Here is a 24,907-nt window from a genome sequence, read left to right on the forward strand (position 1 = left end):
GGCCACCTGGGCACACTGCTGGCTCATGTTCAGTTGGCTGTCAACCAACACCCCCAGGTCTCTCTCCTCCAGGCAGCTTTCTAGACAGACTTCTCCTAGTCTGTAGCACTGCACAGGGTTGTTGTGTCCCAAGTGCAGGACCCGGCATTTGGCCTTGTTAAACTTCATGCCATTGGTCTCAGCCCAGTGATCCAGCCTGTTCAGATCCCTTTGCAGAGCCTCCCAACCCTCCAGCAGATCGACACTTCCACCCAGCTTAGTGTCGTCCGCAAACTTGCTAAGGGTGCATTCAATGCCTTCATCTAGGTCATTTTTAAAGACATTGAACAGGGCTGGACCCAGCACTGAGCCCTGGGGAAAAAATATCTGAAAATATTATAATAATACTATCTGAAAGCTTGCAATAAGACAATGGACCCACTCACCTAGTAGAGACCATGCAGTCTTTTGAGTTGACAGCCAACCTTTAGCTGAGGGGACAAATTAAAACAGAAAAATCCTGAGTAACCTAGCTAAAAAGCACTTCTATCACAAAAATAGCTTGCAGATTTCATAGGTTTTGCCATGATCTCTCTATCCCTACAGGCATGTAAAGCTTTTCCCTTATATCTTCCTGGTCATATAATAGTCATATAGATATTTGCTTTTCCTTACTTTTTAAATTTTGATCACATGTAGAGACCTAAGAAGGCATAGCATGCATGAGTTGCATTCTTGACATTATTGCTAACTCCTTCATTTTTCATTGTTTTTTTCCCATTTGAGAAACTAGCTGTTTCCTAAGTATTTTCCACATATTGAATCAAATGCTGGCAGAGAAGAGAAGAGCATCTCCACTGGTCAAGGTGTAGGAATATGTACAATAGCCAAATATCTGTAGAAGATGCAGTTTGCTTATGACATTTACTTTGCTGTAGGAACAAGACTGAATGAAAAAGGAAACAAGAAGACAAGCTAGCTCCAAATTTGGGGGATTTGAAAGGAAAGCACACACCTGGATCCCTGTTTCTGTTATTCTTGTGCTGCATCTGAAATAGGTCTACTGTTAGACCCCACAGAACAATCTTCAGTTAAAGGGGTTTCTGCAGGCATCAAAGCAAAATTCATCATGCTAGGAGGAGCAATAGCTTTGAAAGAGGTGTAAGGGTTTTTTTAGCTGGCACAATTTTTGGAGCAAGCCTTCATCCAACAAACAAGGAGGTGGTGACTTTATGGTTTTGCTAGAGAGGCACCTTTGTGAGTTGCTGGGGAAGAATGAATGGCACTGTCAACTTATTGCCCTTGCTCTGTTGCTGATTTGGGGCTTCACAGTATTCTCCTTTACTTGTGTTATGGCTCTTCTCTGTGTCTCACAACATGGGGGAGTTTATCATAGAATCATAGACTAGTGTGGGTTGGAAGGGACCTTTAAAGGTCCCTAGTCTACCCCACTCCACTCACCACCTGCAATACATAGGGACATCTTCAACTAGATCAGGTTACTCAGAGCCTCATCCAACCTGACCTTGGGTATTTCCAGGGATGAGGCATCTACTGCCTCTCTGGTCAACTTGCTCCAGAGTTTCACCACCCTTATTGTAAATTATTTCTTCCTTACATCTAGTCTAAATCTACCCTGTGTAGTTCAAAACCATTACCCCTTGTCCTGTCACAACAGGCCTTGCTAAAAACTTTGTCCCCAACAGTCTTATAGGCCTTCTTAAGGTATTGAAAGGCCTCAATAAGGTCTCCCCAGAGCCTTCTCTTCTCCAGGCTGAGCAATCTCAGCTCTCTAAAGTAAAGCTTTATATTTTTGTAATTCCTTGTTTATGTATGTTACTAATATCATCAGTAATATCAGCATAGATTTGGGAAAAAGAGGTGTGAACTTGCTGTCCTTGTGATCTTACTAGAGAGGAAGCTTATGATTCAGGGTACACTGTAGTCTATTCTATCCTTTAAATTTTTTATTATGATAAATCAGGATATTTCATGACATTCATGCCTGATTTGCAGTAATATTATTGAAATTAAGTTAATATTTTAATCCGTAATTTCTTATTTGAGGGATTAAACTGGGATACAAAGCACATGATACTATTAGAAGCCAAGGCCTATTCAAACCTAATGATTTATTCCAGTGGTATCGTTTTTAGGTCCTCATTATTTAATGCTATTACAACATTTAGATTCTCTATAGAGTAAACAAAATGTAAATTGAAAGAAAATCTCACACAAATTGAAGAAATGGTATTTTAGTTAGACTAGAACACTTTTTACTTTTTTTGCCTGGCAGTTCACAGGAGCCCCAGATTTTCACCTGCTTATCTTTTATTGCACAGTCTAGCTGTGTAGGACCAGACCAATACAGATTACAGGCATACTTGACAATAGACCCCAAATTAGGGGTGTTTACTTGATTAAACATCAAATGGCATGCGGATCCATTAAGAATACAACATGAACAGCACAAGCAACTCAGTCATGATGCCTTTTCTTGGTCAAAACCATACTACTTGGACTGCTTAAATTACTAGTTCTGGCCAGTAAGTACATGGTAGCATTTTATTGGGTCATGATTGTAAACCTAATTCTCCTCTCTGCTGTTTTTAATTAGTTATATTCAATACATGCAAATATAATTGTACCTGTTTTATGCCTGTGAGTACAAAGAAAGAATCAGAACCTTCACAAATAAGATTTCATTTTTTTTCAAAAATCACTATTGTTCATAATACAAACATATCCTGCATTTGAAATACGTACTTATATTTAAGGTGTCTGATCAAGTAAAACTGCAAGGTTCAGGATAAGATATTATTATAGGCAGAACTAATATGCTGCTAGTCTCAAAAGAAAATTATCTTTAAATTTTGCCAGGCTTCAAACATTTGATCTAAAAATGTGCATGGTAGGTGTTTGTCTCAGGCTGTATTTGTCTGGATGGCCAAAGCAGTTTGCTTTTTTTTTTGCAAGGTATTCTGGGAAAAATGCATTAATTTGCTCCCGTTACAAAACTACACGGATATTTCCTTTACTAGATGCAGTGTGCAAAGGGGACCCACATTTCAATGGGGACAGTATTTTTTTATGTTATATGACTTTTTAATAAAAATAATCTGATGTAAACTCTAAGTAATTGGAAAACTATTGACTGAAAATAGTCATTAGTAATTTTTTCCATTTTTATCAAACAAAAATTTAAAAATATTGTCCTCTGCAAGCATGATTGAGCCTCTCACTGGTTCTACAGTTGTTCAGATTGCTTATGTACTACTCTTACCAAGCAAGTAAAAATCCTTACCTCTATATAACTTTACACTCTACAAAAAATATCTTCACCAAGCAATTTCTCACACATTAGATCAGGAATACACCATTGAAACTTGATTTTTCTCTATAATGTCTATTATTTTAGTCCAGGATGAAATTAATCACTGACAACAATGTGCCTATGAATGCATCAGCATAAATATCTATCTATTGATGTTTAGCAAACCCAGAAAAAAAAGTCTATGTGTATTGGAAGGTCAAACTGTGATGTCTGTGTCAAGGATGCCAGCCTGTGATTAAGAAATCCAACTGTCAATCAAAACTGGCGTAACTCTAACCTTAATAGTCTACTCTAGGCTTCACATAGTTATGCTAGGACACAGTAACATGAAACAAGGAGATACAAATATAGACAATATAAAGGAAACATTAATTGCCAGAGTAATAACGTTTTACCAGGGAAAAAAATTAATTTGGTGAATATTCCTTCAAGTACTAACTAAAAAATTCCTTTTCCTCTCCTGAAGTTTCCTTCAAAAATAGCCTGAAAGTATGAAGCAAACTCAGCCACATGCCTCAAGGAATGGAAATTTCTCCAATTACAGAGACTTAGAGACAGTTATTCTGAACAAAGGTTGATTTCAGAATGAAAACAATCCAAGGAAATACAAACTGAAACATTTAACAGAACTAGCAGAAGATGATGTTGAAGCTACAGTAGGTAGGTACTTACCAAGCAGCTAAACCCATTTGTGGATATTTAAATAAAGAAGAAATGGACTAAACAGCAATAAGAATGGAAAATACATGTAGCTGAGGCAGATGAGAGAAACAGATGGGCAGAGCATTTCCAAGAAGTCTCACTAGACTCAGCCCACCATCAATACCATATTTTGATGAAATATTATGAACCTAAACCATTTAACATTAACAATAACCTATTGAGATGTCAGCAATACACACAGCAATCCAGAAGCTAAAAAATGTCAAAGCAGGCAGCAACGATCGTATTGCAGAGAAATGATCCTGCAGTTGAAACAAAACTCATAGACTTACTCAGAGAAAAGAAGACCTCTCCTCTTCCTCCTCAAAGAGAAATAATTTGCAATGTAATATCATGTAGGATATAAGATGATGTTGGGCAGAAATCTAAGCAAAAAATAGGCTGGATTCAGCTCAGGTGAACATGAATGAACTATATAGTCATAGTAAGGATTGTCATAAAATAATATGTTATCAGTTCTCAAAAACACTTGGAAAGTTTACACCTGCAATCATATACTGAGCAGGAGTCAGGTTCATGCTGCAAAGAAGGCAGAGAATAATGGAAGACAAAGCATAATCTGCTACCAAGGTTCCTGAATGTAACCCTGCAGAAATATACGATACTCCTATTTTTGCCACACTGTACCGCTGCATGTTAACCAAATAATGTAAACTCAGCTTTTCAGAGAATTCTATGGGAATTCTATGTTCTCGCATTTATGGAGGGTATTCAATTTAAATTCTTAATTTCTGGAGCTGATTAAAGATGACAGATTCAACTGAAGAAAGTAGAGGGACTTGAAATCATAGTGTGCCATGAAGAAGGGTGTATTTCTGACATTACTGTACCAGAGCTAGATCTAAAAAAGGCTTAGGCATCTGGTTGCTATTCTAGGCAGCTAAAACCTTAGTTATTCTATGGTGTTGACTATACAGGAGACTAAGATTAATTCACTGAATTTTATTAAAACTCGACTCCGTTTTCCATTCACTGAATAGAACTCTTTCAGCACCACTCCTGACTGACACTGGTACAACTGCTGCCTGACCTTCTGGATTCAACATAACATTATTTTGTAATTCTGGAGTAGTCTGTCTTGAGATATAAATATGAACAAAATGTAGCAAACCAAAATAAAGTATTGCAACAGAAGAAGTACTAACTACCACTTGCTGCTGTCAGCAGTAGCCTACTATGATTTTCAGACCTAAGCAAATTACCATTACATGTTGAACAGAGACTAATATGTCACTTCTAAATCTACATTTTCTCTATTTTCAAATGATGCTAATCTTATATCAGGATACCCAATGTGTGTGTCATATTAATTCAACAGTGTACTGTGAATGCTAAATTCTATGTAAATTACATAAGCCTTATCAGTTCCATTCATTGTTACAACTCAAACAACGGCAATTACAACCACTGTACAGAATTTGGCACTGTAAGAATGGCAGATTTATTAGCAAAATCCAGTTAATATTTATCTTTTTATACTGTTCAACTACCAACTTACACCTGTACAATATACAAAGCTCCTAGGTAATGAGATATTTCTTTATTGTCAAATCTGCTCCACAGGCTGCTGGTAAAGATTACATAGCTCATTTAAATAAAGCTCTTTTGTCAACAGACTGGATATACTTTAAAAACGAGTAAAAGCCTCATGAAAAAACAAATCTCAGCTGATGTGCAAGTATACATGAAAAGATGCACTTGTTTTTTGACATATTCCAGTTGTGAATGCTTTGGTAAGCAGATTAGCAATGCTAGATTTTAAAAAAGGAAAACTGTATTTCAAGATCCACTGAAAAACAAATGAAGAAAAGCCTGAAAAATCTTCTACTAAAAGTATCAATGAACGCAGACAAAAACGCTGGTTAATAAAGGAAGAAAAAAAATTAAGACTAGTATTATGATTTTTAACTGCTGCCAGGAAAAAAATAAGGAAAAGAGAAAACAAGGTTCAATCAGGCTATCCTCCTGCTTACTGTGGCTACTTACTGTAGATGTTTTTAATACCAATCTGAAAATGAAAACTATGCTTTCTTTATGAGGTCTCTGAAAATGCAGCCTAGAGTTTGATACCATGTAGATATGGAATACTTGCCAATTTCTACTGCTATACAAGGGAAATATATCTGTACTTATCCAGATGTCTCCCTCTATGTAATTTAGTAATACTGAAAATCAAATACTGCTATTTCATTCCCGTGAGAGTGAAGCGATGAATGCAAACATATTGAAAAGGTGCAGATAATGCCACTTACTCCAAATCAAAGGTTTGTATTTTTATTTTTTTTTTACTTCCAAAGCTCTCGTCTCCAGAAGCCTACAACTTTTCCCAACTTTTGTTTGATACTTGCGCAAGGCCATTAGAGGAACCTGTCAGACAGCACAAGCTGAAGCATCAAAAACCTGCAAGTAAACAAGATTGCCCCAATGAAATTCCTGACTTTGCCATTAATTTCTCTTGATAAAGCAGTCATAAACACTAATCATTCCTTTTACAGATTCTACTGCTGACTCTGAAAAGGTGAAATTACACAATAAAATACCATATCTCATCCTCTGTCCCCTCCTAAAGGATTTCTTGAGCATAATTTTTAACATATTTTTCAAAAAGGAAACAAGTATTCTTTTGGTATTCTTTTGGTATTTAGTGTTCATAAGAAAATCTTTCCATGAGCTTGTAATCTTAAAAAAAGAGCTAATAAACTAATATTAGTATGAATATGTTGCAGTAATTTCTCAAGCAATTTAATACTTAGGGCTGAGAGAAGCTTCAGCTTTGTGAAGGATGAATTCATGCCTTCTCTGCTACCTTTGAAATGAGCTAAGATTAATTACCAAAATGTCCTTCAGTTGTAGATAGAGCAGCATATAGAGCCTACCTTGACTAAGGAACATTAGATATTGTGATGATAAACATTGATATTAACCTGTTGCTTCTGATTCATGTAATGTACCTCCTGATTATTACAGAAGAGTAAAATCAAATTCAAAAGGAGACATTTTATTTTTTCTAGATGACACATACCTTTATCAATTATCCCCTGTAACTTCACGTGACTACATGGATCATAAATCAAGCCTATCTCTCTCTCTGGTCAGAAACCAGCCTGTTGTGACCAGACAGTACTGCCATTTCCTTTGTGTTTCTAAGCCTGTGGCAACTGGAAGTGATCTCACCAGAGCTGCTAGTCACCAGCGTTAGTCCCAGTCTTTCTGCAGTGTGATCATGTATTGGAATGGCACAGGTCATAACACAGGCACCTCCACAGTTGCACATGTTCCTGGATTCTTGGTCAATTCTCACCAGCACCGCTTTAGCCATGAGAAAACTTGACTTTCAGTTAACTGTTTCAAGAATGATATGTCTTTCAGCTGAGCAAAGCCAGACTTTGCACAGGAATCTCCTACATGGGTTTGCACGATACACCAGCCAGCCAGTGAAAGATGCCCAGAGGCTGGATATTCTGCAGGGCCAACTTGAGCTCAAAGAGGTAAGTAAGCTTCCTCGAAGGCAATGAATCAATCAGAAGAACAGCTGGCCAATTAAGATGTGCACAACTTCTTGCCAGATGTTACCTCTGTGCTGATGGCTGACTGCGTCTTAGAGATGCAGGCATCAACCCCTGGGGCTAGTTTCATATTGTTAAATAAACAGAGCTAGGAACCATTCTGTGGCAGTAAGGCTAGGTGGCATAGGCTGGCTTTGTCCACCTATGCAGTCCACTGCCACTTCTCAGTCTTATGTGATACCATCACTGTCCTAACACACAAATAGTATTTTAAGGGGAGGAGTTAATAGCTAAATGACTGAAATAATATGAAGGCTGTGTTTCAGCCTATGAAGACAGAAGAGATAGCAGGCATCGCATACCCTTGTGTATGGCAACATCTTTTAGGATAGTGTATTGTGCTGAGGGAACTAAACTGAAGCTGGTGTTGTCCCATCTATGTTCACTGCTTGAAGCAGTCCTTGGTACTTGCAATTCCTTGATTAGTGTTAGGCCTTCTCTTGGTAAGTGCTAGCTAGCACAAGCCAAAACAGGACATGGTGCTATAAATATACAGTATGAAGGACTACAGAGCAGGTCAAGATAGGTCCCTAACTCTTCTGTTTGTTTGTTTGTTTGTTTTGCAGACTAGGTGTCAGCTTCATGGCTAAAAGTATCCTGAGCTTCCTATTGAAAATGTCTTGGAAAGAGCCAGATGCATATGTGATTCTTCATGAACACTAAGTACTGGATTCATAAGTTATAAAAATTCATGGGCAAGATGGGTTTAGGAAGGGAATGTGAAGGTTGGAGGGGGTCCAATTTCAATGAATAGGGGAATATAGGTAAAATATATGTGGCTAGAGGGCACTACAGTAGGTCAGGTTAGGAGCTTTTCTATGAAGAGAAAAAATTATATCTTCAGACTCAACAACTGAAATCTTTAAGTCATCAACATCTTTAAGTCATCAACTAACTTGAATTTGATATCTTTAGTCTAACCAAGCAGAGCAGAAGAAGAGAGGTGAAGAAAATTCAGAACAAGAAGAATAAGAAATAAGAAAACATGTGTCTGAGAAGGCAGGAGTGAGAATTCTCAACCTTGACAAAGCAGCTTGATTTCAATCTGCAATATTCCATTCATAAGAAAATAAAAGAATGGAAAGAACATTGTTGAAAAAACTTCCAAAGACATTATTTGTAGTAACTCTTTAAAGTACATTAGTAAACAAACAAGCAAACAAAAGGTTTATTAACTTCTGAATTATATGTTGTTCTATGTGCTTTTCTATACTCCACAATATCTTCCCCCCTTCAAACTTAGAACTCAGTCAATAAGCAGATAGTCTGCTATAGTGTTTACAGACAGAAGTTCAAAGTGTAGGCTGTGCCTTCTAGTATGTGCATGCACTTTGAATAGGGCAGAATATTCTAAACATCAACGGAATAAAGCGAAGTCAAGTATACAAATAAATTAAAAAAGTTTTTCCTAGACAAAAATGTCACAGATAAATGAACAGGTTTGAATGGACGTGAACCAGAAAGAACTTTGAGTGGTATGGCACACGAGGTGGCTAATAATGGTATACTATGCTGGCACTACACTGAGTCAACTGAAATAATGTAGGTTTCGACAGTGTTATTTTTATAGCCAAGGAGAGATTAATTTTTGCACTTCTTGATTTCATTATTTTGTCTTTATTTAGTCATTTCATTGCTCAAAATGTTCTTTAACAATTATCTATGCTTTTACTTCTACACTTTTAGTCAAGCTGAATTCTGTATCCTCCATATGCATATCATATTTCCCTCACTTTTTCTCTTCAGCAGCATCCAGAGATTGGCTGCCATCAATTAGATTGTAATGCTATTGTAAATTATTTACTATATTTCATAATGATAAAGCACCACTTTATGCAGCAACAAGACAAGGTCTCTGGTATAGTCCCTGATAAAATACTTCGATCACAAGATCATATTCTGCTTCTCACATAAAAATGTAATGCGGAAGTTAAGTAACTTTTCATTTCCTAGTATATTAGGAAGTTTCCAGCCACATCATTCCCTTCTAAAAGGGAAAAAATAATATTACTTGTGGCAATTCCTGTTTCCTGGAAGTGGCAATTGTAAGATTCACCTATTTATTTTTCACTTGAAGGCTGTGAGCACCACTTGGCTCTCCCCTGGTCTCCTCCTCTGGAGGACCCGCAGAAGCACAACCATTTTCTTCACCAGTAGCATGCAGCCGCTTTCAGTCCAATGAAATTTGGGGCCCAATGTGCATGTGGGTCTTGTCCTCTTGCTGAAAGGAGAAATAGCCAAGATTTGCTTCCACAAATCAGAGCTGGGTGTGCCCTTGTTCCAGAGCATGGGCAAAGCCTAAAACAACCACAGTTGAATCTTGTATTTTACACTTCCAGGAAAAGGGGAAGAGCCGAACAGTCAAGTGAATAGTGAAGGCAGTCAAAGACAATGACTGTATTTTCAATTTATGAGAAAAGCAGAAATGCAAAAGCAACAAGGCTAGTGAAATTAGCAGCAATTAAAGTGAAATTTGCTCAGCAACTGCAATGGCCCCTAGGAGTTGTCATTTTTACATAGCAGAAACCTTGCTATAGATTTTATTAATGATAGATTAATCAAACCCAAGATGTTAAATAGTCACCGCATTTGTTGTTTCATCAATGTTGCTGGCAGATTTTCACTTATTTGCTACTATCATTTAGTCAGGTGTGCTTCTTGTAAAAATTAATCTCAAATATCATTTGATCAAAAAGGTTATATATATATATATATCTCAATTACAGCCCTTATTATATAGGTATTATGTTTACAATGTGAAAGTATTAAATAGAAAGCATTAAAATAAAAAGATCAGACAAAAACTGTTGAACACTGCTTCCAAAGATGTATGCATTTAAAGGACTCTACCTTAAAATTGGTGGCTGTTCACTTTTCTTCTTAGTAAGGATTACAAGGGGTCATCTTTTCCTAACTCATGAAAAATTCTGCAGAACTGAATGAATGAAAATTCAAGCATGTATGAAAACAAGGAAGTCATGACTAGTGTATAAGCTTCAGATTGATTTCCACTATGTTTGTCAAGAACTTCTAGTTTTTAACTCTTTTTTGAAATGTACTCTGTATAAATCCTTTCAAATGGCAATTTTCCTAAATAACACCTGACAGCAGCAATAAACAGGAGAGAAAACATATCTTTGGTTAAACTATTTTAATGAGGAGGTACTTAAATTATTAATGACCTGAGTCAGTGGCTTTGGTAACCATGAGTTAGTTGGCAGGTTCCACCTATCGTGATTTCCAAGATTCTTAACGGTCACAGTTACACAAATAGTTTCAGTATTATGCTCCTGATTATCAGATAAATGGAAGACGCAAAAAGGAATCTAGTTAATGTGTTTATAATCACACACAATTACCTTAAAAGGATAATAAAAGGGGAAAAGGAATGTTCAGAAGTTAGGAATGCCAGACTTAACAATTGCTTTTGCAATGTTAAGACCCTATGTATTATGACATGGTCTTATTTAATGTGATTCTTGGTCTTTTCCCTATCTTTTTCAAAGCAATCGGTGGACTGATGTTATAAACCTATCAATATGTGCAGTGGAAGAGAGTAAGCAGAGTGGACTTAAATAGAGACTTCCATTTCTTCATAGACTGACAAACTTACTGGAAAACTTCAGCATCTCTCTCGATATTTTTTTTTTCCCTAAGTCATCATTTGTCTGTCCTCAGCCTGTCTCCTTATCCTGCCACTGCCACTCTCCATTCCACAAATACTCAAAGTAATTCTAGACAGTCTTAATCTCACATTCCCTATACTCCCTAAAAGACAGTAAAAACTATATCTTAAGTGGCATGAAACTGTGAAGTTATAGCAGACTGAGGGGTATTTTATCCGTACTACAAGTGTGTGTCAACACTGTAAAATAAAGGAGTACTATGGAGCAAACTCTACAAGTAGACATCTGATCATCAACACTTATTAATACACCCTCTGGTTTTATTTCAGACTAACCCATCTGCTCTTTTCTACACAAAGCCTATATATGATTCACTCCAGGGACTGCTCCCAGAAAGCTTTATATCCCCAGACACCTTACATGTCATCGTGCATAGCACTTATAGCTTCACTTTAATAATATTTAAAAACCCCTACTCTGAAGGATTTACATGATGTCAATTAAATGAAACTGAAGTACTGTAGTACATAGTACTAACCACCATCTAAGGCTGTAAGGTCCCTGTGGAGGTCCAGAGGGCAGAAATCCACGGCCAAGTGACACGTAGTGTGGACAAGTCAGTGGTACTGACAAAGTCAGCCTTAAAGCTATGGAAACCAAGAAAACATCATTTGGGCTTGAGTCCAGAGGAGCTGTCCTTGCTCTCCTGGGATTTTTTAGCCTTGTTTAATGTGTCAGAAGTGCCTGAAAAGTAGTGCTGTCTAGTTTTCATTGCAATGATAATGCTGAAAAATGGAAAGTTTAAATCTTAGACAATAGTTGCAGCTCATTTTAATCAGTTTTCCCTTTCTGCAAATAGGAAAAGAAAGCAAAACCTGGTGAGTCCACTGGTACTTTGCTTTCTTTTGGAAGAAAATTTAGATGCACAATCAAGGAGCGAAACATTACTCTTCAAAATCTTCCCATTTTGGAAGATTGGGAGAGCAGGACTGCAGGGCACACAGCAGGTACACCTACCTGTCAGTGCAGACACAGTTACCGTATCCTAGATAACAAAATTAGTAAGTCTGTTTCAAATTAAAGACCAGGTTTACTAGCACACCAATTGTTTTTCACTCCTCTAATGCAAAACAAGTGCTTATTTGGATGCTTTACTCAATTTCAGACTTTAGAATACAATAAAGAATATATTAATAAGTTAAGCTTTAAGAGTTGAATTTATTTAAAAAAAAAAAACACACAAAACCAGAATGAGATAATTTTTCTTTAACATACCTTTAAGTACTTCATTCAAAACTTGTAAATGCCCCTTAACCCTGACCCTTTCTGAGGTCAATTATATGTGCTGATTTGAATAAACTATTGTTATTTCTTTTATTACCTGAAACATGCATAACATAAATCCACCATGAGTCCAAATCAAGAAGAAAAATACAACTTCAGTGCAAAAACCTGTCTCATCTGAGACAATCACTTCAGTATAAATACAAAGCTCTTATCTTGTATGAAGGCTAGACAACAGAAGATGACATATGTCTGCAAAGTCAGGTTATTATGCTATAGATAGCAAAGTAATACAGAAATGTTAAATATATGCTGAAAACCCATGTAAATTCAAGCCTTTGAAATTGGTCAACAGTCTATGAAAGCCAGATTCTGGCAACTACACAATAACTAATAGTTTGATAACTAAAAAGCTGAATGTTGTTGGCCGTACTAACATTTATAATACAGAGCTCACTGACATACAGCCATTAGGAATGTAGAAGAAGCATTTATTATATAATATAATCTGATAAATATTTACTGTACAGTTTCAAGAATGCACCTGAATAAGACTTAAAGACTCTCCTAATTCAGATTCCCCAACAGAGTATGCATGCTTGTTATCAGTGGTTTTACATGGCAGGACCTATCTCTATAGTTAAAACTAAACAAAAAAAGTCAATATGTTTTCTCCCCAAAACTGAAACAGGGCAGCCTAACAGCCATTAAAACAGCTAAAATAAGTAAAATGATGATGGGATTGTACAGTGATTTTAATTTTGGATAAATATAAGATTATAGATACATTAACTGACAGTGAACATCTGTTTATAGTACTATTACATCTACTAATCTGATTATAATACTGTATGTAGGAAATGAAACAATTGAATTTGCGTGCTTACAGCTCAAGTCTGTTTTATTTCCTGTGGATCATCTATGTATCTAGACAGGTGTGCTGGCTTCAGGCTATTTTTACTGCAAAACATCTGAAATCACAACTGTGAACTGGTGCTGCAGGTGAGAATTTTCCTTACAAAGTATTTACATTTGAATTTGAAAAGTCATCTGCAGCTTAAAGGAAGAGTATATTACTTAATGAACAACTAAGGCCACTGTTTTTAGAGTTGACTTCCTTACTGGTACCAACATATATAAACCTATCTCTCATTAAGACTGAGTTTTCCTGGTAAATATCAGGCTACTATAGTCTGTGTTCTTAAATATAAAAGTTTAGATACCTAGCATGAGGCATGGGAGTTTGAAAGCTTTGCCCAACATCTAAATTAAATAGTATTGTGCCACAAACTGGTAAGAACAGGAATTGCAAGATATCAAAAGACAAATTGCACCCACGCTGCCTGTCCACCCTGAGGCCTCACTTAATCAAAGATTTTAATTTTAAAACTCCTCTTACACCTGTTATGAAATTACTGCTTGAGGGACAACGTGAAGTTCCTATACAGACAATATTTAACTTTAATTCAGTATAACTGTCTTATTTGTCAGATTTTTAACTATTCTTTTCACAGCTTCAGAAAAAAAACCACAACGTTTTTCTAATGGGCTGCTGATCAGAACTGTTATTCTGCTGGTGAAATCCCAAAGGGAAACATGTTTCAGATATGAAGTATTCCCTCCAGAGTCCCTGGCAGTCATAGAAAGAAGAACTTCTTGATGTATAAAGACAGTGTCAACACTGTCAGAGAATACTACAGCAGGAAATGAACCACAAATAAAAGCAATGTCTTTCTTCCTAGGAATCAAAATAGTTGTTTTTTCACTTACAGTAATTTTAGAGAACAAAATCCTAATGAAACTTTGTACACATGATAAGAAAAAACACATCTCCCTGGCTTTTTAAAATATATGTATACTTACGCAACTACTAAGGCTCATAATTTATAGAAGGCAAGCTCATACACAACATATAGATAAGGTCTCCATCAAGAAATCAAAATATAACTTTATAGAAGGTGAAATAATGTACAGTTCACAGCTAACTTCACTTTTCCAACAAATGGAGCCATAAATGCAATTTTCTGTCCTTTGCTCTGAAAAATTAATTTTAAGGTATTCATATTTTTCTTCAAGTACATCTTAAGTCTCAATTAAACCACAAAAAGCTACAATAAAGTAACATTAGGAACCAACTTAAACCCATCATAGCAAGGAAATTCAGACTTAGGCTAAAAATTTTTGTCTCACTCTTCATCTTTAAATCACTCTGTTGTGGTTAGGAATTGTGTAGCTGGGAGAAGTGTGTGATTTTTCATACTGCACAGTACATATGTTCCAGCATTTAGGTTAAAGGAAAGTCAGAATTTTTAGCCTCAGCTCTGAATTTCTTTACATTTGAAGGCTTAACTCAAGCATCTATAATTACTTTAACATGAGCTTTTTATATTTAAATCTTTTTACTCTGGAACAGAAAGTGGAATTCTGAAAGCTCCTATTTTACTGTGTACTTCAATAGCACTTGCTAAATTTAAGATTGAGCACCGCTTACTATATGAAACTGAATACATGCATTTTTAAATGGCACTTAGACATGAGTGGCTTAAGTGTGCTAAAAAAGGCTTACACATTCCCAATATAAGTTACAAATTCAAACATTCGGGCATGAAAATCCCTGCTCTAAGTTGTTTTCAAGCTTCATCCTTTTTTCTGCAATAACTAAAGCAAAGCCACAGTAGCTGCAGCCATTTGCATCTAAGGAAGAGATGTTTTGCTTTGGTGATATAGTTAATGAGTCTAAAAATATTCAGTATAATAATTCTGTCAAAGCCCCCACAGTCTCCTCAATGAGCAGAAGCCTGCAGGATTCCAATGGGGAGCCAAGTAATGAGCTCTCAGCATTCGCTCCCACACCGTCCAGACGAAATATACTCGGGCCTCAACGGTTCCACATCATTAGCAACATGAAACAAAGACACATGCTTGACTTTAATAAGCGACTAAAGTTGCTGGCTTATTAGGCTGTCACTGCACATAAACTCTATTTCAGTGTGACAAAACAGTTCCCTGCAAACAACAACAACAGAAAAAAAAAGAAAAACAAAAAAGACAGGAGCACTTTTACAAACAGAGGTCGGTATAATTTAATGTAGTAAGTGATTGAACGGAGTCGAATGAAGGCGCGCAGGAAGTGATGGGTTTCTGACACCGACTCTCACGGGCATGCTGCAGACTGCAGTTTCACTGCTGGAGACAACGGTTACGGTGGGCTGCAGTGATCAGACTATGGGCATATGTGACTGAGTTTTAGTTGATATTCCTGCAAGACAGGAAGTGAAGAAGCTTATTTCCCGCTGGGAAAAGGTTCAGGCATGATTAACTTGGGCATGACCAAATGGTCAATGATATAACAATGAGTGTCTAGCACAATAATTAAGTGGGAAAATGCACGTGATTTGTTTCTTCTTGTTCTTCACATACCAGTAATGCATTAGCAAAGATTCATTTAATCTCTTTGATTATATAAAAATTGATAGCAACACTGTTTGAAAGACTTCATTTGATTATACTCCTTTAAATTATATTTATCACTCCAGCAAGATAGCTGCACTGATGAATACTCTTCAGTATTTAAACTTTAATGTTTGACTCATAGATCTACCAAGAAGCTTTTTAAACATAGATTTCTGCTAAAAGTAATGTATACAGACTGAAGAAAATATGATAATATTTACATTTAAAGAAGACTGGCCTTTGATCTTAAGTAAAGCTTAGCATTAGGAATGTGCAGAAGGGCATCCTGCTGTGTCACAAGATTCTTGCCAATTTCAAACATTCTCCTGTTTCACAGGAGCACAACACAGATCTCTCTGTTTTTTCATAGGTGAAAAACTAGTGAGTGCAATTAGCAGAGGAGTTCACTTATGCAGTAAGGGTCAGCCACCAGGTGGCTATGAAGCTCATCCACAGGTTGAAGATCAAAGCTCATCTTCTCTGTTCAAAGCAGGCATAGCCATTTTCATGCACTACAGAGTCACCAGTATAGCTTCAGCAGAAGAGTATAGGAAAAATCTAACCATACACGTTTAGAAAGTCCATCTAGACTAGTTGAGATGGGTGCTGAAGTCCCTGCTCCAAACCATTTTTAAGCAGCCCAAGATGAATAGTATTATTGCTTTACACCCTAAGAACATGCTACTCTCAAAGCTTCTAAAGAAAGTCTTATGAGAACCCAGTTCTGAAAACTAGCTATTTTTTCGAGGAGAAAGGTTTCTTAACCAGCTACACTCATCTTATTTCAGTATTTATTTCATTCAGAGTACTCTTTATGAACGTAATTTGCATTCTGAGCTCATTTTCAGACTCTTTTGAAAATGGTAACATGCTTTTAGGAGGCAGCCATCTTAAATAATATTATTGACATGTTTATACAGACAAAGGCAGGAATATTCAGGAGAGTTCTAGGGAGATTAAAGGGTAACAAAGATCTGTATTTTATCAGAAGTCTATAACAGTGTGGTTAATTTTTTTTTTTTTTTTTTTAGAAAATGCTGAAGAGGAGGTTTTGTGGGCATTAGAATTAATGCCTTTATACTTCCAGCTGAGATGACTGAAAAAGATCTCTGGAGTAGAAGACAGAACCTCACTGTTGGTTCAATAGGTTGATCCATTTGAATTCCAAGGGGGGAAAAATAGGTTATCTTTGGAAAATGTCAATTTTAGCACAAAGGCGGGTATTAATCACAGCTTTTATAAATGAGGAAGTGCAAGGATCAAAGGCTCAGAAAAAGAACAGAAGCAATGAGTGCCTATCTTACCAGTACCTAACAAAAAGAGGTAAATAACAATGATAACGTACATTATAGCAAAAGGTATAATAACTTGCTAACTTCAGACATAATCTTGGGATACTTCAACAGCCAGTAGTTTAGGCAGAAAGTAACCTTCACAACAAAGCTCAGGCACAAAGTCTGGAATAGAGCCAAATCCAACTCTGTACTTACCAATATAAGCACCACCATAAGAGTTTACATGATTATTGGAACACAACCCTGAAGTGCTGCAATGCATGCAGAAAGGAGGACATGCATCTCTCTCTCCATCATTACACAAAACTGTTGTAACTGGCTGCCTTTCCCCAGAAGGCTGGGAAAGACAGAAAGTTCACCAAAGGCTTTCAGGAAAACATAGAAAAGGAGGACTGAAGTCTATATGTGAACCCTGAGAAGTTCTCAGTTCTGCAAGTAGTTAGCACTTGCTAACTGCCTCACAAGGAACACACAAATTTGTAGTCAGACACAATGAACACAGCAGATACAAAAGATGCAAGTAAAATAAATTCTGGAGGCAGTTCAAAAATTTGAAGGGAGTATTATCTGGAGAGAAAAATTTAATTATGGAATCTTGCATCTATGTCATTATTCAGCTTTTATCTAGATCCAGCTAGTAAATACTAAATACTGAGATACTGTCAGACATACCTTCGCAAGTTCAATAAAGAATAAACCTGACCTAGGCAAGCTAGGTAGGCTCGTATGTTTCTCTTAATAATTTCAGACATCTTTTTCTAAATGATATAATTAATTTTGAACACTTGAAAAGTTCCTATAATTTATATTAAATGGTAAACAAATACATGAAAGGAAAATAAAAACTCAAAAGTTTTCCTTTTGCAATAGTACATTCATAATCCATAACTAACAGGAAGACAAACAATCCATATTTGGCACAAAATACTGGAACTCTATTTATACCCTGGTTCCCAGTTGATTTAAACCTTCATTAGAAAATATACAACTGTTAGTGCAGAAAAATAGAAATATCTTGTGTAATAAGAGTAAATTATATATGAATGAGAGCCAGATATCCTTTGACACACTGCTGATAAAACCCCTCGCTTCAGGCATACTACTGAATTGGAAACACTGTTGGGGTAGCACCCCATAAAGAATAATGTGAAAATGAAATACTATAATAAATTTATCTTAGTGACAATTTTATGCACCATTCACTACTGTTAATTTAATAAAATATCCTTGTAGGGTAGCTGCCCCTGTGTCCCAGATCGCATGTTCCAGTACCAGACTTAAAGCAGCAGCTGGACTTAACTGAACTTATTGTCAGTTACTATTGAATGGCTGACAGTACTAGTAATGATCATGTGTGATACTTTAGAAAATTACAGCATTCTAGCTATAATTCTGAATTACAACTGTCTCTTCATTTAATTCTAGAAGGGAATTATGACTGCAGGAACCTCAGTTTCATGTGGAAGTTCAGAGTAGCTGAAGATCTTTCAAGTACCACAGAGATTCTCTTAATGGCTTATTTGCTGTACTTTGATCACCTTGCATCTAAATAGAACAAAATGGATGAGGAAGGAAAGGAGAACATATTTTATCTTATGTACATTGATTTAGTATCTTTAATTAACTCACCTTCATGCTCCCATGTGTTCTTGCATATATGTCAGAAGTGTAGCAGATGAAATACTTTTGTGAGGAGATACAGGCTTCTCTCTTTCTCTTTGGTCTCTGTTCATGAGATAACAGCTAAGGAAAACAAAGCTAATCTCTTTTATAGGATACTCCACATGGCAACAGGGAAAAATCAGTTATCCTAAGTCTTTGTTCCTCCTCATGAAAGAAAAAATGTGATTTGAACTGCCTGATGGGTACAGTATCTTCCAAATGGGAGAAGGTAGCATCAAGATGAATGTCAAAATATTAACCTGAAAGAAAGCTGGCAATCTCCATTCTACCTGTCTCCCTCGGATTGGCTCTGTGATGCAAAGCCTGTCACTGCTGTCTGCCTTCCCAGTATATGCGAGTAAGTCACGTGCACACTGGCATTGGGGAGTATGTGCACCATAAGTGCTTAAGAGAACTCAAAAGGGTATGGCTGTCTTAGTTACAGAGACATTTCTGACCGTATACAGAATCGCAGAATCGTTTCTGTTGGAAAAGACCTTTAAGATCACCAAGTCCAACTGTAAACCTAATACTGCCAACTCCACCACTAAACTTATCACTTATTGATTGGGAGACTGACCAACATCCCCAAGTCGTTGTTCCTCCAGCCAGCTTCCCAGCCACTCTTCCCCAAGCCTGTAGTGCCTCATGGGGTTGTTGTGGCCCAACTGCAGGACCCAGCACTTAGCCTTATTGAACCCCAAAGAGTTCACATTGGCCCATCAATCAAGTCTGTCCAGATCCCTCTGCAGTGCCTCCCTTCCCTCAATCAGATCAACAGTCCCACACAACCTGATGTTTTCTGCAAACTTACTGAGGGTGCATATGATCCCCTCATCCAGATCATTGATAGAGATACTAAACAGAACTGGCCCCAGCACTGAGGCCTGGAGAACACCAGTTGTGACTGGCCACCAACTGAATTTAATTCCATTCACCACAAATCTCTGGGCCTGGCCATCCAGCCAGCTTTTTACCCAGCAAATAATATGCCCATCCAAGCAATGAGCAGCCAGTTTTTCTAGGAGAATGTTGTGGGAAATGGTGTCAAACGCTTTGTTAAAGGCATACAACATCCAGAGGTTGATGCTCATCTACTAACTGCTTCATCTTGTCATAGGAGGAGACCAGGTTATTTCAGCAGAAATTTTTTCCTGAACTAACTGGGCCTGATCAACTAGATATCCTGTACGTGCTGCATGATGGCAATTAAGCTGATCCGCTACATAACCTTCCCCAGCTCTTGGGTCAGGCTAATAGGCTGGATTCTCTTTCTGTTCCTTCTTGTAGATGAGCATCGCTTTTGCTAATCTCCAGTCAACTGCGACTGCCCCAGTTAGCCAGGACTGCTAAACCTGGTATTATTAAATCAGGATGGGGCAGGCAGGTGGATGATATTTAGAAGTTAAATAAGCATACATATAGAACTTCAGATTGCTCAGGGAAGCTTTTAAAGTAGACCAAGCTCTTGTTGAGTGAGTAACTGTTTTCAAAAATGCATGTGTCAATGGCACCACCATAGTACAATCTGGTGCAAAATGAAGTGCAATTAGCTATTCTTCATTATAAAACGGTTCCACCATTAATCCGCCCTCCAAAGTCTTATAAAAACCTAGGAAACTTCCAGAAATGTCCATTCTTGCCAAAATAAAATAAAAGTGGTCTCTCATCATTCAAACAGCATAATTTTTTGGCTTGGGAACAACATCCGCAAATTAATGATTTAATGTAAGAAATCCAAAAGCACATGTGAAACTCAAGTTTTTGGAGGGCTCTGACACTTAAAAAGGTTACCAAACATTGGCTATTCCATTGTTTAGTTGCTGTGCATTCTTCTAGTCTGTAATGAGAGCTCAATGCAAGACAATTTAAGACAGGCAGAGAAATATCATGGTGTAGCTTAAAGGCTACACAGACCTATCAAGAGCATCACAAGACATGATATTTATGCCTTTAGTTAAACGGTTTGCATATCTGCATAAATTCTCTCCATCTATCCATATTGCAAGTGCATCCACACCTGACTGGGAAACCATATATCCCTCAGTCAGAGCAGAGTAATTTACCATACTGGTGATACATGCTGCTATTTGTAGAAAGGTGCACATAGACAGTTACTATTCTGCAGTTGATGGACGGTAACTTGTTCTTGTGACAAAAAAATAAGACTACTTTGCTCTTGAGAAAATGTGTTTGATAGTCTGCCATTAAAACCTGTAATTTTGTATTGGTCCTAATGAGGCAAAGAGAAAACATTTTGTGAAAACCTTGAGGAGTTGATACAGAAGGCAGTGGCTGAGGTTTCTACAATATTTTATTTATGTTTTCCACTGTGAAATCAACATGAATTTATTATTAAAACCAGAAAAAAATGTATATTTGGAACTTTTTAAAGATAGATGGAAAAACATTTAAAATTTCAGTTTTCCACCAAAGGAGCATTCTTGAAGATTTTACTGTAAAATAGTACTTTTTTTTTCTACAGGAAAATATTTCCCAAAGGCATTTCTGGTTTCTCATTGAATTTTGATAATTTCTGAAAGTTTCAATGTCTCTACTACTTCTTAAATTAATTATGAGCCAGTACAATGTATGAAAATATTGGCAGGGGCATGACACATTTAATACAATAACACATTTTAATTACAATATTGTGATATATTGTTTATGCCAAAATATGTTTTTCATATAATAAAAAAGAAAAATGTCAGAACTTCAAAGTCAATATCTTTAAAAAATTTCTTTCACAGGAAACTGAGAAATTTTTGCTTTTTTATATAATTTGAACTGTTTTAAAAATATTGCAAATTCCTACTTCTAACTGAGTTAAGCAGATGATAATTTAGACTTTCAGAGTAACGTAATGTATACTTTCCTGGACAACATGGTGCACCAGACAAAACTACCAGCTACAACAAAATCAGACATACACACTGGTATAAAAGGTTGGAATTTTCACTCCCAGCAAAGGTACGTAATAAAATACAGACAACTGATGGACTTAGTGTCCAGAATAAAAGCTTAAGGTCATATCACTAATGTGTCAGTTTGAAATCTTTTTCTATGGGGGCTAGATAATTAAAAAAAAATGTGCTGCTCTCCACTGTAAGAGAATTAAAATACCAATACCAAACAAAGGAGGAGGGAAATTTCTTTGCCTTGCCAGCCCAGCTGTACATAACAGACTGCATCTCTTGAACGACATCAAGCAGCTCCACTATCAGAACTGTGCCTCATGACCAGGGCTATGCTGAGCTGCAAACTGTGGAGTAACGCAAATGGCCAACTGTGAGAAGAAGTGAGCCAGCAAGGGCTACAAAGGTCAGTATTGCTCAGTTGTTTTGGACCCTTCGCCTTAGCTATCCTGAAGTGAAAAGGTGGCAACATGGGGAGCTTCATGTTCTGTAGCTTGCAGACATACTTTAGCACAAGGGTTGCTATGTCAAGAAAGACTGGACATCTCTGCACTAGGAGGGAGAATCTCCTCTAGGAGAGAAAAGATTAAAATACATACTATCTGCCATCTCTTTTATGAAAGCATGGTAAACAGAAATTAACAAAGACTTATTGCAACATCATCATCTAGATCAAGAATTAAGGCAGGCATGAAGCTGGTAGAGAGAAGTCAGAAGATTGTGAGATGACAATGAAAAACATTTATTTTTATCAACTGACAAATAAATACAATGAATCCTGTTCTGGTTCCTCTTTTCTTCATTCTATGGGGACAGCAGCTCCCCTCTTTAGGCAAGATGTTCATAACTGGTAAACAAAAGTAGTGCAATTACTTCTTAGCTATTCTTTTTAGGAAAATCTAGTTGCACAAACAACTTGTAAAGATGTTAAGATTTTCTGTCTAAAATGAAAATTGTCTGAATTTATGCAAAGCTCTCCCCTCAAATAAATGTTTCTAGTGATGTGAAGATTCAGAAAATGCTTCAACAGCAATAACTGGAATGGACGCTGTGTTGTGATAATTTGGATACACTTGACTAATGCAGTTATTCACAATGAGGTTGGCACAGTGCCCAAAGCGTTGAGCAAACAAATGCAGCAAGACATTCAGTTTAGTGTCTTCCAATAATGCATTGAGATCTTTCTTTGGTCCAGGGATATTGTGGTCACTATAGTGTACTCTATCAACAAAAATTGCTAAAATACATTTATATTTCTTTGTTAAATCCACCACCGTGTTTTATGTAAAAAATGCTGGTGAGGCACAAGCATTTTTAATGAAATTAGTATGCAACATAAGGCAGCTGTGTATTCAAATGGGTTTTTAAGCAATTTGGTTGTTTTCTTTATAATAACAGGAAAGAACATTTTGATTTTGAAGGTGACAGAGGCAATATTACCAGAATTAAACAATCTGAATTAGCTTTTTCATGAAATGTAATATGTTTTATGCTTTTAGATGGGATGCTCCACTGCTTTCAGATGAGCCTTTCACTGTCACAGTCAATGGCCAGGAACAGAATAAGCTCTGGAGGTAGGATTATCCTCAAATTTAATTTTTTTTTTAGAAGAAGCTAATGGCAAATGTTTCTAGTAAACTTTAGGTGCTTCAATATTATAAATAGAGAGCCAAGACAGGATATTAAAAGAAAAGTGAGAAATTAGTAAACAAAGTTTGACATTTTGCTTTGCTTGGATCTGATGTCTGCAATGAATATAATCTCTAGAAAGCTTGTATTTATATGTAACATTATATAGTACATTTGTTTTCTGATATATATAGGAAGAAAAGAATAGAAATTATTTACATGTATAATATGTATAATAATATAAACATATCTTTCAAACATTTACATATTAGCTTGTGTAACGCAACTGAGATTTCTGCAAGGAGTGGATGAGAATTTAGTTTTGTTATACCTCAGGATGAGGAAGTTTTCCTCTGTTCTATAAAACCGTAGTTTGAATTAGATCCACAAAGGGCACTAGTCCACTAATACTGTAAATTCTAATTTTCTGCAAAATAACATGGTGAGTCAATATTTTACATCATACGTTGGCTTTGGGGTTAAGTGTACTGTTTATACAAATAAAAAGTACTTTTTTCTTAACTGTTACCAAGAATGGTTGTTCAACAAATCAGACTGGATTCTTTCTATCTGATACTTCATCACAACCCCCCCGATTGCTCAAGGGTTTTTCTGCTGCACCTGTGTAAATCCATTTCTTTAGAAGCCCACACAGAGATATCTGTGTATGCTGCATCTTATTCTCCTGTACTCATCTGGCCTAAGGAAATGGAGAATCACAAAGAAGAATATAGGATGCCTACACAGCATATTTGGTGTGCCTAAGGCTATGGTATAGTGCACTATAAGTAACATAAGTCTATACAATTCCTGACAAATGCCTTGCAGTAGAATGAAAACTTGGATACAGAATTACCAGTAGGATAGGATTATTTCCAGCACTGCTTTAAAGTAAGTAGACTGGGCTTTGCAACAAAATGATATGGTGTTCACAGTCATGTAAAGCCAAGAGTTTTAAAAAGCTACTCCTTGGGTTAGGAACCTCCTCTAGAATGCCAGGTACCACTGCCCTGCCCTGGGTTTTCCCCAGACATGTAGCAGCTACATCCCCTCTGAAGAGCGTGTGATAAACATGAGTACCCTGAAAGGTGGTTCGCTTGTGGAGCCGACTCTGGCAAGCATTCCCAGACCTTCCCAAGAGTTACGACATATCTCATATATAAAAAAGCATGTTTTGCCAGTCATGCAGCTTTAATGCACTCAACACGTTTATGATTACATTCTGCAGAAGACAGTAAGAGGTTTGATGCCTGGCAGTCACATTATTCCTAGAAGTAACACAGAAAGGAGTATTTGGCCAGGTTGTATGGGGCCCTGAGCAGCCTGGTCTACTGGGAGGTTGGTACTATGTAATCTTTAAGGTCCCTTCCAAAACAAACCATTCTATGATTCTATGATACTGCTGGGATCCCAGTATGCAGAGGAAACACAAGAGCCATGG

Source organism: Phaenicophaeus curvirostris, chromosome 3 (assembly GCF_032191515.1).
Source record: "Phaenicophaeus curvirostris isolate KB17595 chromosome 3, BPBGC_Pcur_1.0, whole genome shotgun sequence".
Classification (NCBI taxonomy): Eukaryota; Metazoa; Chordata; class Aves; order Cuculiformes; family Cuculidae; genus Phaenicophaeus; species Phaenicophaeus curvirostris.